The sequence below is a fragment of the Pan paniscus genome, chromosome 3, assembly GCF_029289425.2.
Source record: "Pan paniscus chromosome 3, NHGRI_mPanPan1-v2.0_pri, whole genome shotgun sequence".
NCBI classification, from domain to species: Eukaryota; Metazoa; Chordata; class Mammalia; order Primates; family Hominidae; genus Pan; species Pan paniscus.
The window spans coordinates 82,533,947-82,546,153 of NC_073252.2; the positions used below are offsets into that span (position 1 = coordinate 82,533,947).

At 36.9% G+C, this 12,207-nt stretch overlaps 1 pseudogene; it reads left to right on the forward strand.

Moving 5' to 3' along the window:
* The first annotated feature begins 1,909 nt into the window (after window positions 1–1,909).
* Window positions 1,910–11,997, forward strand: LOC100987576 (52 kDa repressor of the inhibitor of the protein kinase-like; annotated as a pseudogene).
* Window positions 11,998–12,207: the final 210 nt, after the last annotated feature.

Below are 12,207 nucleotides of genomic sequence, written 5' to 3' on the forward strand. Positions count from 1 at the left end.
ATGAAAATATTCCAAAATGTGAAAACAATCTAAAGTCCCAATCACTCTAGTCCTAAGCTTTTCAGATAATAGATACTCAACCTGTAACTTAATAAGTTAAGCTACATCAATAACACAGGCTAGTATGAACCTATTAAAAATTGTATGTATGAGATAAATTATATGTGTGGAATAATAAGAAATATTTATTACTAAAGCATAAACTGAATAATAAAATGTAATATTCAAATATAGCCGCAACCATATAAAGATCTCTGTGGTATACATGAACAGGCATGAAAAGGAACTTAATAAATAAAATAAAGCTAAACCAATTAGCCAGCGTAGTGGCGGGAGCCTGTAATCCCAGCTACTCGGGATGCTGAGGCAGGAGAATTGCTTAAACCTGGGAGGCGGAGGTTGCAGTGAGCTGAGATTCTGCTGTTGCACTCCAGCCTGGGCAACAGAGGGAGACTCTGTCTCAAAAAATAATAATAATAAAAGCTAAACCACAGAATTATAGTCAACATATCAGCTTTTCATTAAATGTTTACCCCCTTTGTGATTTTTTTATATTCATAATAATGTCTTACATATTAAATTTCAATAATAGTAAACATTTACCCAGATATTAATGAACTAATATATGTGTCCTTATATCCGCAAACTTTTATGTTGCATAACTTCAAAATATATTTAATTACACTTAAATATATTTATATAAGTACAGAAAATAGTATAATTGAGTAAAATCATAATTCAATTTTGATCAAAAGAAACGTAAAGGTAATATGACTGATACAAAACTTATTCATTGACTATTCCTGTGTTCCATACAATATTCTAAAAGGGAGATTTGTTGGTTAAGTACAATCTCTTGGGTCTTTCTAAAATGAGTCAGAAGATGAAGACATATTTTTCTTTTGTGGCTATAAGGCATAACTAAAGATTCATTTATTCCTTCCTTCCTTTTATTTCTCTGTCCATTCATCCATTTATTATTCAATCCTTCATTCATTCAACAGATATTTGTGCATGAGAATTACATCCAAGGATAAACAGATTATCATATAAACAAACATTACTGGCATTTATTTAATCTATAAAACCAGTGAGGTACAAAAAAAAAAAGAAAAAAGAAAATAACCCAAAAAGCTACCACATAATTACATTTCATTCTAAATAACATTATATTTGAAAGTATCAGGGGAACTCTTTATTTATGTCTTGAGGAAAAGCATATCTAGAAATGTAAATAAAAATTCTTAATTTATCAACATAATATTCATATGTCACTTTTTAAAAAAATAAAAGGTATACTTGTTTTTTACTGTAAAAAGTGCCACGAAAAGGAGCAACATACTTTAGCAATATTTTACCTGTAGGGGGTATATTATCACTAGCTTAGAGTTTTAACTCCAATTTGTTTCTTACAGTTCTGTAGGTCAGAAGTCTCACAGGGTTCTCACTGGGCTAAAGTCAGAGTCAGAGGTTTGCGTTCCTTTCTGAAGTTATCAAGTGAGACTCTATTTCCTTGATTTTTAGATTCTAGAGGCCTCCTACATTCTTTGGCCAGGGTCCCTTTCCTCTATCTTGAAAGCTAGCAATGTTGCCTCCCTCTGACCTTTTTCCTATTTCATACATCCCTCTGACCACAGCTTGGAAAGGTTCTCTACTTTTAATAAGCCATGTGATTAAAGGTGGCCCACATAGGTAATCCAGGCTATGCTCCTTTTCTCAAGGTCAGTAAACTTAATCAGATCTTCAAGTCCTTTCTTCCTACCTAACGTAATATATTTACAGCTTGCAAGGATTAGGGTGTAGACCTCTTTGAGGGAGGACATATTCTGCCTCCCACAGGGACAATACTGAAGAATTGGAATGATGGCTTGGTATTTGCAAAAATAGTAATGTTCATCTTGATCCGAAAATGTTCCTGACCACCAGAGAAGAGGCTCGAGGAGGAATAGAAGACTTCTTTTCACTCATGAGACTGGCTAATAGAGTCTACTGTATTGTAACAAACATCTGTTTTTCCATAAGCCTTCAGATATAGTAGCCATCAATTCCTACTTGTTTATTTTCAAAATGATCCTCTATCTCATGAGTGTGGTTATGAATACAAGTCAACTTTATCTGTAAAAGTTAACATTTTGTTAAATTAATGTCTGCCTGAGGAAAATTCTTTCCCTCAAAATCTGGTAAAAGAGAAGTTATTTCTTTATATTGAAAGCTTTAATTTTAAAAAGTAATAAATATTCCTTAATTTTAAAATGTACTGAATTCTCTATATGAATTGGAAAGGCACTAGCAATTATTTCCCTCTACAGATTACTTTGGAAGTGCTGTGTGTGTGCCATGTATTCCAGCAGCCCCTCTTATCTGTTTCGTAAGGAGGGCATGCTGCAACTCTGGTCTGCCACGTTTGGATGTGCAAATTACGTATTACCCCCCTCCCCAGGGATTCCATTTATACAGACTTCATAAATTAGTGTATTTAGTTGCCATAATATTGGTCAAATTAACAAAAAAGTATTTGGAGTGATATTATACTACAACAATTTTTTTCACAGAAAAAGAGAAGACTCCTTTTTAGACTTCGTCCAAATTCAAAAGTAGATGATGATGTGACTTCATAATCTGGGAGTGGTATCAGAAAACAAATATGCTGGTATCTAAAGAGTTACAGTAAAAATAAATGGCTTAGACGACTCTTCTGAAACCAATGATGTTTCAACTAATTGTTTACCATAGATGTGTTTGTCTAGCTTTGCCTACTGTTTTTCCTTCAGGCTTCTCTCTCTTTTCTATTTACAGGAATTATCGTCCTGAACTCTTTGGCACTTCTTCTTTCTCCACTCCACCCAGGAGGAAAAAATACTGCTCTGTTTTCAGATGGGGATAATTGATTAAAAATCCTGAATCCTCTTCACTGTGACTAGCAGCAGATGAGAAAGAAAGGAAAGCAGAGACAGAGGAGGGGAGAAAGAGAAATCCAACCTTTCTATTTGGTTGGATTTTACATTTTGCAATTTGAGGGGGTTGGAAGGAATGGGGGGAAAGAGAGAAAGTAAGCCCATTTTAGCCCTTGGAGTACTTGTGACTTTCAACCTAGTGTGATGGTTAATAATAAGTGTCAACTTGATTGGATTGAAGGATGCAAAGTATTGTTTCTGGGTGTGCCTGTGAGGGTGTTGTCAAAGGAGATTAACATTTGAATCAGGGGACTGTGAGAGGCAAACACACTCTTAATCTGTGTGGGCACCATCTCCTCAGCTGCAGCACAGGCAGAAGAAAGTGGAACGAGCTGACTTGCGGAGTCTTCCGGCCTTCATCTTTCTCCTTTGCTGAATGCTTCCTGCCCTTGAACATCAGACCCCAGATTCTTTGGCCTTTGGACTCATGGACTTAAGTGGTTTGCCTAGGGCTATTTGTCCTTCAGCCACAGACTGAAGGCTGCACTGTCAGTTTCCCTACTTTTGAGTTTTTGGGGCTGGAACCGATCCACTACTGACTTCCTTTCTCCTCAACTTGCAGACGGCCTATTGTGGGACTTTACCTTGTGACCACGTGAGTCAGTTCTCTTTAATAAACTCTCTTTCATATATACATATATCCTATTAGTTCTGTTCCGCTAGAGAACCCTGACTAAATCACCTAGCTTTTATATGTAATCACAAAATCACCATCATTTCTCCTAATTTAGCTCTTGCTTTTGGCTACTGGCTGAGAATACCCTCAGATTTTCCATTAACAACCTAGCTCTCTAAATGTTCAGCCAGGCTGGGCGCGGTGGTTCACGCCTATAATCCCAGCGCTTTGGGAGGTGCGTGCGGGTGGATCACTTGAGGTCAGGAGGTCAAGACCAGCCTGGCCAACATGGTGAAACCCCGTCTCTAGTAAAAATACAAAAATTAGCCGGATGTGGTGGCGCATGCCTGTAATCCCAGCTACTCAGGAGGCTGAGGCAGGAGAATCACTTGAATCGCAGAGGCGGAGGCTTCAGTGAGCTGAAATCGTGCCACTGTACTCCCTTCTGGGTGAAAGAGCAAGACTCCATCTCAAAATAAATAAATAAGTAAATGTTCATCCAGTTTCTCTGCTTTTCCTCCACTTACTTTAGGTGACATATGCATGCTGTTATATATCCTCCCATTTATGCAGGAAATTCTATATTGTCTCAGTATCATTACTACAGCAGTTCTCTCTGACTTACCCTATATGACAAGCTTTCATACTTGACTATATCAGTTCCATCATTTGCAGGTATTTGTACCCTCTTGAAATAAACATGCTCCTGATTAATAAATGTTCTTGTCACTCCATTCTCCACTTTTGCCAACCAACTACTGCCCCATTTCTGCATTCACCTCTGCAGCAAACTTCCTCAGATGAATATATTCACATTTCCAATGCTTCTCTTTTGTTTCTCATAAGTGTACTCCAATTAGGCTTTCTACTAAAGCCTACTCTACTAAAATTGGTCTTATCAATGGCTCTGATGATCTCACATTGCAAAATCAAAACGATAGCTCTTAGTCCTCATGCTAAAAAAAATCTACCAGCCGTGTTTGAAACTATTGATCACTCTCTCCTCTTTTTTATATTTGTTTATTTGACAAGTAAAAATTATAATAAAAATTATTTACATTTATGGTGTCAACATCCTGTTTTGATGTATGTATATGTTACAGGATGACTAAATCAGGCTAACTAACATATTTATTAACTCACATACCATATCATTGGAAGCAGAAAGTAGAATGGTGGTTATGAGGGGATAAGGGGGGTTGTGTTGATTGGGAAGATGTTGATCAAAGAATGCAAAATTTCAGTTAGGCAGGGCAAATTGGTCCAGGAGATCTGGTGTAGAAATACAATATGGTGACTACAATTAAAGATGTATTATACACTTGAAAATTGCTAAGAGAGTAGATTTTAAGTGTTCCCACCACTCCCTTCTCTTTAATATACTTTCTTAACTTGGCTTTCAGAATACCATGGCTTTCTTCCTACCCTACCCATGGGTCTTTCCCAGTCCCTTTGATTTTTATTCTTTTCTCTTCAACCTTTTTATTTTGTATAACCTTGATCCTCTTGCTTTGAATATAATTTATTGAAGATGCCATTTAGTTATATGCTTTTTAATACAAATACCTGGTGATAATTCCAAAATTAATATCTCAGCTAGATATCTTTTCTGAATCTAGTCTCTTGCTTATCCTGCTCAAAAGTGTCTCTTGGTGGTTAAAATTTGAAAGCTAACATCAATAAAAGTGAATTCATGATGTCTTCCTTAAAACTTGGAGTCCCTATCACTTAACAATCTTAGAAATGCCACTCCAATCTTCTGTTTTCTCAGGAAAAAGAATTTGGGATCACCTTTCATTCTTCATACCCAAACAAATAATCAATTGTGCTGGATTTGTTAGAAAACATGCATGTATCACAATTTTCTGTAAGATGATGTTAGATAAGTCAAATTCAAATGGCTTTTTTAATTGTGGCAAGAGGGCAGAAAACATGACTATTTGGTTCACCACTGTGCAAATAGTACCTGAAATGAATGTTCTGGATACAGAACCCAAAAGCAATGATAAAAAAAAGGGAAATACTTACTCTAGGGTGAGGGAGTAAAGTCAAACCTAAGACTTAATGATCAGTAAAAGAGAACTTTTTCCCAAATGTATCTGTCATATTCACAAATTATCATTAAATATTTTAGAACAATTTTTGTGAGTAACCAAAAGTTCCTAGATATCGTGCTTGTTTTTATTAAGTCAGATTTTAAAAATGTGTAATTCAATTTAACCTAATTTTCATTCTATAGTAGGCCTTACCCTAGCATCTTGCACAATGTTTAGGGATCAGAGCATGAAAAGGGTTGTATGTACTTTTTTCTTCTGCTAGGACATTTTTAGAGTACCCCTATTGCAGTGTTAAAATTTTTCTTATGCTTTTTGTCATTTTATTGGAAGGAAACCACCATGGATATTACTTTGACCACTGTTAAAGAAATAATTATTCCGACACTAAAATTATCAGGGAGACTTTATTCAGGATTACTGCAATAAGTGTCAAGACTATTGCAGTAAGGAAGAAAGGTTAGTTCAACTTGAATAAATAAAGCAAAGATAGCTAAGGATTCATAGCAAATGAGCAGAAGGGAGGAGTCAGTGAATGGGAAATTACTAAGAGAAGATATCAAGGTAGGGGAATTCTTGCTAAACAGACTTAACAGGATTCTTGATATTAACAGGATTCTTCACCATTCCTACAGCAACTTGTAGACAGAAAATCTGTGCCCAGTTCCCATTTTCTCTCCCCTCCCATGTTGATTCAATTTTTAAGTGTGGTTTCTCTATCAAACCCTTCACTGAACACAGACCAAAGATGATCAAATACCAAGAGTGGGGATGAGGAATTTAATGAGATATTGAGTATAATCAGATATAAAGGATGGGGGGATTCTTTCCAAACTGGCTTACAGGAGATTCTTGCTAAAACTGGGCTAGTCGGCCCACAGACAATGTATAATGACAAGACCTAGTTGAAAACAGGGATCAGACCAGCCTGTCTAAATTTGAGCAAGGAGAAAGTCTTTGTCAGCACCACCATTTATCAAAGATTTTAGGGCTTCTTGATGTCCTACTGCTTTTATTGTTTCATAACATTATGATTGACCAAAATTATCCAAAGAGTGTGGTGCCAATAGCAGTTCTATACCCAAACCACCGTGTGATACACTACTTCTATCTTCCAACCTGAACATATCTCTCCAGGTAAAACATCCATGAGAGTTTCCAAACTCATTCCTTCATCTATTTGTTTTGCTATCTCTAGTTATATCCCTGAAATTCACTTTGCAGTGTTACTCTTTGTTATCTCTTTGATGACTCCATACTTCAGTTTCTACCTTGTACTTTTCTAAGATGCTAGATTTTGTACCCCAATATCACATGGAAATGTGTTTATGTCATGTGTTCTCAATAGGAAGATACCTCATAAAGTCTATCTTATTTTAGTTCCAAGGCCTCTCACGTGTCTCAGAAGAGTATCTCGACCAAACTGTTAGAGTCACATGATATTTTATTTCATTTAACTTAAAAGTGTTATTAATTATAGTAATATTTTTTAATTCTTTGAATATCAATTGATTATTTTTTGTTTCATTTACTTTGTAGAAATCTTCTGTTTGATTGACTGTTCAATATAACATGTTTATCAATTTTTAAAGTTAATTATAAAAATAGTGGGTTTTTTTGTCCCTGATAGTGTGATGTCATAAATTTCTCTCTTGTCCTCCCAAGTTATAATTCTGAAGTATTTTACCAGCAATCTCAATGCCACTCTGGTTTTTTTAAAAAAACTGTACTGGAAGAGGAAGCAAATTTTGAATCTAATAAGTCAAGCCTGTTGTGCAATCTGGATATTTTTTTTTCTAATGGTTCATTCTTCAATGTTCCTATAGCAACTTGTGGACAGAAAATCTGTGCCCGGCTCCCATGTTCTCTCCACTCCCATGTTGATTCAATCTTTAAGTGTGCTTTCTCTATCAAACTCCTCACTGAACACTCAGTTCTTATAAAGACCAAAAGTATTTTCTGAACCATAAATCATATGTTGAAGACCTTGACACTTACTCCAGTTTCTTCTGGATTCTTCTTCCTACACAATAAAATCTTGTTAATATTCTAAATTAATTTTCTCTGGTTCTAGCAATATTATGGAATACATAATGGATCACAGTGTTACTGCTCACCAGGCTATGTTTCCCTTAGCCTATAACACACTGTTATGTAAGGAACTACATCATCTATTCCCTATATAAAATGTAATTTTCTTGAAGACAGGGTACTCTTGTATAACAAAACTCAGCAGAGAAGAAATAGAAAACCTAAATATTCCTACAAATATTTTTTAAATGGAATCCATATTTTAAAACCTTGAAAAGAGAAAACTTAAGACCCAGATATTTTCACTGGCAAATTCTACTGAACATTAAAAGAAGAAATAACACCAATTCTATACATCCCTTCCAGAAAATAGAAAAGGAGTGTTATGGTTAATTTTATGTGCCACTTGACAGGGCTAAGGAAAGCCCAAGATAGCAGCTAGAACATTATTTCTGGTGTGTCTGTGAGGGTACATCCAGCAGAGATTAGCATTTAAATCAGTAACTGTGTAAAGAAAATCATTCTCACCAATGTGGGTGGACATTATCCAACCCATTGTGGGCCCAAATAGAACCAAAATGAAAAGAATGAGCAAATTTGCTCTCTCTTCTTAAGCTGAGACGTCCATCTTCTTCTTCTTCTGCCCTTAGATATCAATGCTCCTAGTTCTCTGGCCTTCAGACTCAGACAAGGAATTGCACCATCACCTCCCAACACCCACCCCACAGGCTTTAGGACTTGGACTGAATTATGCCACCATCTTTCATGGTTCTCCAGCTTGCAGATGGCAGATCGTGGGACTTCTCAGTCTCCATAATCATGTGATCCAATTTCTATAAAATATACACACATACATATATCACATATATCTTCTCAGTTCTGTTTCTTTGGAGAATCCAGACTAGAGAAAGAAGGGAATATTTACTTGTACTAAAATGTGAGACAGCCAGTAAAAGAAAAGACCAATATTTATTTTGAACATAGATGCAAAAATCTACAATGAATTATTTTCAAATTAAATATATCAACATATAAAAAGAATACTACATCAAACATAACCTAGTGATATTTTTTCCAGAAATACAAAGTTGGGTCAACATTCAAAATTCAATCTATAGCTCATCATATTAACAAAATAAAGAAGATATACAGCTGGGTGTGGTGGCTCACTCCTGTAATCCCAGCACTTTGGGAGGCCGACTTGCGGATGACTTGAAGCCAGGAGTTGGAGACCAGCCTGCCCAACATGGCGGAATGCTGTCTCTACTAAAAATACAAAAATTATCCAGTTGTGGTGGTCCCAGATATAGTCCTAGCTACTCGAGGGTTTGAGGTGGGAAAATCACTTGAACCCAGGAGGTGGAGGCTGCAGTGAGCTGAGATCATGGCACTGCACTCCAGCCTGGGTGACAGAGTGAGACTCCATCCCAAAAAAAAAAAAAAAAAAAAAGGTCTGTTAAAATACAGCAACACATTCTCCTCTCCTGGGCCCCTGTGTCCAGCAGGCTGCCCTGAGAAGGCAAGGAAAAGAAGGCTGAGCACAACAGAAGGTAGGTGAGGTCTGCACTGCCACCAATTGTACTGCAAAAGAGCATACAGTTTGACTTGGCTTTTTCCAGTTTCCCACCGGATCCAGCCAGATGCCAGAAACAGGTAAATTGCAAGAGAGTGGACAGAAGAGAAAACATCTGATCAACTAAAAAAACATTGTCAAGTATGTGCCAACTACTTTGAGACCTCTTATGATCTATAGAACTAGTGCTTATAGGATAGTTATTTAAGATAATGTAATACCAACAATAGTTGATCTTAGTCATTTAAACAATCTAAATGACAGGGAAAATGAATAAAAGAATTGAGTGAAGATGAAATCAGAACACATAAAGCAGAAAATGTTCACAACATTGAAGAGGAAAATGCACACACACATATACACACACACACGCACACACACACACACACACACACACACAGAAACCAGTAACAGCAATGCTCACTACCCCAGTGCAGAGAAGGGGATGAAGAACAGATTAGAACATTTTACCTCTAATCTTTGACAAGAAGGAAAACAAAAAAATACATAAAGTCTCTATTTGAAGTTTTGATTCTCATGGGAAAGCTAAACATAAAGTCTTTATTTGAAATTTTGATTCTTAAGGGAAAGCTAAACATTCCTTCTGGGGTGATGAAACCCCAGAAGGTAATTTTACTCCTGATGACTGTCAAGCACTGCTGGAGTGCCAGATAAATTCTGGTGAAGAGGTCCGAAGAAAGCACTCTGAGACAACAGTGGCTAACACAACACACTGTTCTGTTTGGAAACACAGTAGAATCATATGCTAGAGATCTGTGAGAGCTGTATTAGGGAAGAAACTCTAAGAGAAGTGAGAATTTCACACTTCCTTGTCATTATCACTCTTTGTCAGTTTGTGTTGCTATAAAGGAATACCTGAGGCTGGGTAACTTATAAAGAAAAGAGGATTATTTGGCCTATGGTTCTGCAGGCTGTACAAGAAGCATGGCACCACCATCTGTGTCTGGCGAGGGACTCAGCCTGTTTCCACTCAGGATGGAAGGAAAAGGGGAGCTGGTGCATGCAGAGATAACATGACTGGAAAAAGAGAGGGGAGGGAGGTGCCAGGTCCCTTTCAACAAGAAGCTGTTGTAGAAACTAAGACAGCAAGAACTCACACATTACACAAGGATGGCACTACATGATTCATGAGAGATTTACCCCATGACCCAAACACCCCCTGTTGGTCCCCACCTTTAACATAGGGCATCACATTTTAACATGACATTTGGAGGGTCAAATATCCAAACACAGCCATCACTGACAATGTAGTGGACATATCAGGGGAAGAGTGCCCACTTGTGTTGGAGAGGTTTGTTTATGAATCGCATAACCTGAGAGAGGAATCTGTGGGCTTCCTGCCTTATGAAGCTGAAGCAGAAATTTTGGCTGTGAAATTTCACACTACCATAACTGAGAAATGGGGACTAAATATGGAGTATTATTGTCATGGCCAAGTTTACATTGTGTACAATGGATTCTCTTCCAAAATGAAAGTTGTTTCTCCTAGACTTTTAGAAAAATATCCTCAAGGTATCTACCCGCCCTGCCTTTCCTGTGCCTTAAATATGTATGTGATTGACAAAATCAGTGCCTATTATGGGTTTGTCTGTTGCATTAGGAACAACTGCAGAAGTTTCTTCATTTTTTCCATCAATCACAACTGCTTTTAGGAGTTGACAGTGTCATTTCTGCTCTTTTTCAAAACAGTGGAGAAAAGGGTAAATTACTAAAGGAAATCTGGTATTCCCATTGAACAGGCAGGCATGATGCTTTTGAAATTTTAGTGGACCTCATGCTAGCACTTCTTTGTGTTTAAATGATATAAATGATGATGCAATATTAGATGAGATGACTGAGTATCCAGCCAAGAATTTGTCCTCTGTAGTGCAGCAACAGACTTTGATTTCGTTGTTACCATTGTTATTTTAAAAAGTCCTTTACATGAACCCTTTGAAGAAATCTCCAGGGTCACACCTCTGATATCGTCTTTGTAGGCAGTAGTTTGACTGCAGTACTACATTCGTTCAATGAAGTGATGGAAGATATTGAAGTCTATCATTATTTTCAGTTTGAGGAAGCCACAGATTTGGTAACCAAACTTGATAGTCAAATAAAACTCCCTGGGAAATTCCATAGAGCTTAGCAAGGTAACATGGCACCTCAACTGACCTCTGAGAGTTTTTATAAAGAAACCCTAAGTGTTCCAACTGTGGAGCACATTTTTCAGAAACTGAAAGATATATTCTCAGAAGAGTACCTCAAAGATATGTTCTCAGAACAGTACCTCAGAACTATGATATGCTTATTTCTGGTACCTTCAGTCATAGGACAGCTTAAATTCAGTACATCTGAGGAACACCATGCTGACAAGTACAGAAGTGTCACTTACCCAGTCCAGACATGCTCTCAGCTGAGCTTCCTTGTTGAAGAGTCATATGGAAAAACAGAGTAAAGATATAGGACTTCTGTCCCCCATGTATGAAGCATTCCACCTGCCTGACATCTTTTTTTCCTAATATATATGGATCGTTAAAGGACCTGTGTATTCTTTCTGTGACAAAGATTGAGAATAAGTGCTATGAAAATCTATGAAAGTGTCTGAAAGCATACTTAAACACTTTGATGGAACAAAGGTTGAGTAACTCAGCTTTACTTAACAAAACTTTTGATATAAAACACACCAGACTTAATTGGGAGTACATATATCAAACTCTATACAACTAACAGCTTCCTGTGGATAATTCAGAAACCAGTGAAAATGCCTAAGAGACTTTTAAAATATGTCTTAAAGATTAGAGGTAAAATGTTTGGAACTATATTCTGTTCTTCCAGAATATAGTATGGAAAGTGCTGTGTTTCACTTTCGTGTGATCCCTGCTAGCATCACTCTGGAATTGTTTAGGTTAATCCATTTTAGACATAACATTTATTTCCACTGCACATCGAGTTATTGGGTATTGAATTATCAATTCTTTT